We start from the raw sequence: 4859 nt of genomic DNA, 5'->3' as shown, positions 1-4859 counted from the left end.
TTCTTTCTCTTGAATGGCTTTTGCCAGCAATTAATTTACACCCTCAAGCAAAAGATCCGATTGCCTTATCTTAGATTGTGTAACTGAAAATGCTATTATTAGATAAAAAATTCTACAGAACTATGAAAAGGAAAAAAAAAAACCCTCTATCCCAGAGAATTTAACTCTGTGTCATCTCCTAACAGTGAGTTTTTTAAATCCTGGTGAGTTTTTGGATGAATGAGAATTCAAATGGTCTCCAAATGTGGTCATCATAGCAGTCTATTCTAACATAAGAATCAGGAATAATATAGATTTATCATCAAAGAGCAATTTGAGCTTGATCTACTAGGGGTGATACAAAGATAGATTTTCCCCAATTATAGAAATATCTCTCTCCTTAAAGAGAGAAGAAACAACTGAGATTCCGTTGAGAAACCATGAGCACAACTTTTGGTGTCATAGGTAACCTTTCAAAGCCCTTGGTTTTTAATCTTTAAATAAGGAAAGTGAAGCCAACCTCCCAGAGTGCAGGTGAGGATTCATCTACATAAATAGCCAAGAATAATGCATGACACATAGTAGATGGTTCAATGTTTTTCCCTTCCCTTTTTTCATAAGAAAAAGAATTGAAGGTGCTTATGAAAATAATCTCAAGAAATCTTACCTCGCTTCCTCCTTCTTCTAGGCCAATGAATAAAAATTCTTGCAGAAAGTTGAATACTATACAGAACTTTAGAAATAAATCCATTTAAAATACTTGGCCTCTGCCAATGGAGGACAATTTAGGCGTGTGTACTAACATGTAAATGCAAAGGCTGTTTGATCTAGTAATTTATAGATGGAATTTCATCCTACATTTAAATGTCTTATTTTCAAAGCTATCATGGCAACACTAATCTGAATGATATGTTGGGAAAATTATGAATGCCCACTAACTACATTGTATCCCTATAAAAACAAATAATATGCAGCTGGGGAAAGTTCCAGGATACGTTTTTAAGTAAGAAAAGCAAGGAATATTGCATTATGCATAAGGTACTATTGTCAGTTGCTGTTGAGTCTCCTCCAGATAACAGCAATCCCCGACACAACGTACCAAAGTGCTGTCCAGTCCTGCACCATCTCCACGCCGTGACCGCTGGCCGGTTTGAGTTCACTTCTGCTGTCCGTGGGAATTCTGAGTGCCTTCCAACCTCGGGGGCTCCTCCTCCAGAACTATACCAAATAGTATTTGGTTGTCATTCACAGGATTTTAATTGGCTCAGTGTTGGAAAGAGATTGTCAGTCTTTTCTGTAGTAGGTTGCTATCTGTCTGACTCCGGTGTGACCCACTGGCATTTGAATACCGGTGTTACCTTTAGTTGCCAACTGCAAATCAGCAGTTCAAACCCATTTGCCGCTCTGCAGGAGAACGATGAAACTGCTCCCATAAAGATTTACAATCTCAGAAACACAAAGGGAACAGCTCTACTCTGTCATGCAGAGTCTCTAGGAGCTAGAATGGACTCCATGGTAGTTGGTGGGTTGCATGCCTTGCACACAGTATAACACTATTGGGGGGGGGGCATCGATATATATTAATATTTGTCTGCATACGCATTCCTCACATAAAGATTGACCGTCTTGTAAACCCACAGAGGCAGTTCAGGGTTGCTCTGGGTCAGAAGAGACTCAATGAGAGGGATTTTGAATGAGAAGCCATTATAAATACTACACAGTAAATCCCGAAACAAAAATTTTAGAAAGACACTTCAAAATATAGCAATATATGTACAAATGTGCTTGATACAGTCAATGTTTGGATTGTTATGAGAGATGTAAGAGCCCCCAATAAAATTATCTATTAAAATTAAAAATTAAAAATATGTGGGCTTTGGTGGGTCAGGAAGAAACTGGACCAATGGATATGAATGGGAGAGTTTTACTAAACACGTTAAAAAACTAAGATCACTGATCACACACACAAACATAATAAATGAATCAAAAATACATTTTTAACTGGGCTTGGATCCCCTTCTAAAAGGAACTAAATTCTCGAAGCATACTATTTATTATGGATTGAATTGCCCCCCTTCTAAAATCCCCTTTGGAGCTGTTTTCTTTCTTATATTAATGTGACATTATTAGTGTGCGGTATTATTAGGCTATGTTTTGAGTCTATCTCTTTTCAGATATAAAAGGATCAGATGAACAAAGTGGAGGTGGGGCAAGGAAGATGCCAAGTTACATAAGTTCACCAAGAATCCAAAGACTTCCCTTCAGGCTCACAGAGGAAGCCTGCCCTACTGCTGGCACCCTGCATCCAAACCCTCACCTCCTCGACTGTGAGGAAAAGAAGCTTTGCTGGTGAAAGCCACTTGGAGTATTTCTGTTGTCACAGCACTGCCAAGCTAAGATGTCATCCAGTGGCACATAGCTTCCGCTGGATAAATAGATGAATTAAGCCATCAACAACTAGATCTGTCCACGTAAAAGTCATCACCTTATGTTGTGGTTATAAAGCTACCAGCATCTAGAATAATATTTCAATCCCTTTTACTTTTCTAAATGATCTTCCAATAACAAGAGATAGATAGTAAATATTCATAACACCAAGATTCACCACTGACTTTCAGCGTATGGGATATGCCTTTACACCTCTTTATACCTCTTCCGGCAAATGTATACTATTTAATTGAACCATGAATCACACGACACATTTTTTGAAAATGTAAAAAATGTCATTTATAATAAACCAGAATTTAGAGGGATACTCTACATGATACATGATAATCTCTCTTCTAATGGCGTTTTATTTTGAGAACATTTTCTTATTAGAACTCTAGTTTTTCCCCTTCACTTAAAATGTATCACAGCAGCGTAAGGAAAATTAGAATTATACTTTTCTTTTGGATTCCAGAGATGCTCATTCCTTAGCTTTCATAATACACACTAGCCAGGATCAAACACATATTAACAGGATCAAAATTGTGGTACAAATGACCATGATCGAAAGTCACTTCTTGATTTCCTGGATCAAAGCTGCTACTGCCAAAGCACTTCCCAACACAGTCTATCACTCTATACCAAAGGCTCCCAAACTTATTTGCCCTACTGTCCGCTACCTTTTCAAAAGAGCCTTCGTGGTATCATGGTTATGTGCTGGCCTGCGATCTGCTTGGTCAGTAGTTTGAGACCACCAGCAGCTCGGGGAGGAAGATTACACTTTCTATCCCCATAAACAGTCACAATCTCAGAAACCCACAGCAGGTCACCATGAGTCAGCACTGACTCAATGGCACGGAAAGAGCCCCCTTTACAGAAAAAAATTATTCAGACCCCTCCCCCACCCAGCAATGAAAAACGTTTGTACTGTAGCCCATAATGCAGGATAAAATACAGGTATCTGATTTTGCAGCCCAACCCAGGGCATCGTAGAAGAAAAGCTTTAAAAATTAGTCCCAGGGGCCAATCAATGACTAACATTAACAGAAGACCTTTATGCTCCAGGGAGAAGATCGATAAGACTCTCTACCATACATTAACAAGGAGGTCTCTAAAGGGAGCCACAGGCAGATTTTTTTTTAAAAGACAAAAATGTAGGAATGGGTTTGGGGCTTACACGGAATCCTAGCCCCAATGTAAGAACAAGTAGTTCTTACATCATGACCCTACTCGATACTCACCCTCAGGAAGGAAACGCAGAAGATATGGGTGCTCTAGCAAAGTGTGGCGAAGAATATATATGTGGTCAGCTATCAGATTAAAGAACACCGGGATCTTTCTCTTTTTTTACCTTTTTTTCCCACATTTTAAAAAATCATTAAATACTTTTATTAGAGGCCCTTACATTTCTTTTTTTTTTTCTCAGTCTCCGTAGAGACTGTCAAAAATTGCCAATGCCGACTATATTTCAAGTCGTCACGGCGGGGTATTGGGAAAAGTTTTCAATTAGCAATAATCGCGCCTCGGATAAACCTCACTCGCTACGATATTGCCACTGCGCAAAGTGGCCCTTACATTTCTTATCACAATCTATACATTCCTCCAATGTGTGAAGCACATTTTCACATGCGCTGCCATCATCATTTTCAAAGCACTTTCTTCCCACTTGAGCCTCTGATTTCAGCTCCCCGTTTCTTCCCCATCCCTCCTCCACCTGTGCTCCCTCACAAACCCTTGATAAGTTACAGATTATTATTTTCATATCTTACATTGTCCTCCATCACCTCTCACCACTTTTCCATTGTTCATCCCACTGGGGGGGGTTAATAAATTGATCCTTGTGATAAATTCCCCCTTCTTCCCCCCACCCTCCCCTAATCCTCCTGTATCTCTACTCTTATTGTTGGCCCTGAGGGGTTTATCTATCCTGGATTCCCTGTTTCTGGCTTTTATCTGTAGCAGTGTGCACGCTCTGGTCTAATCTGATTTGTAAGGTAGAATTGAGGTCATGATAGTGGGAGGAAGGAAGCACCAAAGAACTAGAGGAAAGTTGTGTGTTTCATTGGTGCTACTGCACCCAGACTGACTCGTCTCTTCCCTGTGATCCCTCTGTGAGGAGATGTCCAATTGTTATAGATGGACATTGGGTCTCCACTCCGCGCCCCACCCACCCCCATTCACATCGGATATCATTTTGTTCTGAGTCTTAGATGCCTGATCCCATCAGCACCCCGTGATCGCACAGGCTGCTGTGCTTCTTCTATGTGGGCTTTGTTGCTTCTGAGATAGATGGCTGCTTGTTTATCTTCAAGCCGTTAAGACCCCAGATTCTATATTTTTTTATGTTTTGTATTACCTCCCAATAAAAAAGGTTTTGGAGGGAAAAAAGAAAAGCTGTTAGAATGACTATGTGAATTTAGCAAGATCTGAAGTCAATATGTAAAAATCAAGTA

The 4859-nt window shown here is 39.8% G+C and overlaps 1 non-coding gene across 1 annotated transcript; it reads right to left on the bottom strand.

Moving 5' to 3' along the window:
- Nucleotides 1–3832: 3832 nt before the first annotated feature.
- LOC142449436 (U4 spliceosomal RNA) lies at nt 3833–3973 on the bottom strand. Its single transcript, XR_012784608.1, has one exon. It is a non-coding gene; the product is annotated as a U4 spliceosomal RNA (small nuclear RNA).
- Between the last annotated feature and the right edge of the window lie 886 nt (nt 3974–4859).

Source organism: Tenrec ecaudatus, chromosome 5 (assembly GCF_050624435.1).
Source record: "Tenrec ecaudatus isolate mTenEca1 chromosome 5, mTenEca1.hap1, whole genome shotgun sequence".
Lineage (NCBI taxonomy): Eukaryota > Metazoa > Chordata > Mammalia > Afrosoricida > Tenrecidae > Tenrec > Tenrec ecaudatus.
Note: the sequence above shows the minus strand (reverse complement) of the source record. Positions and strands in the feature narration are given on the sequence as shown.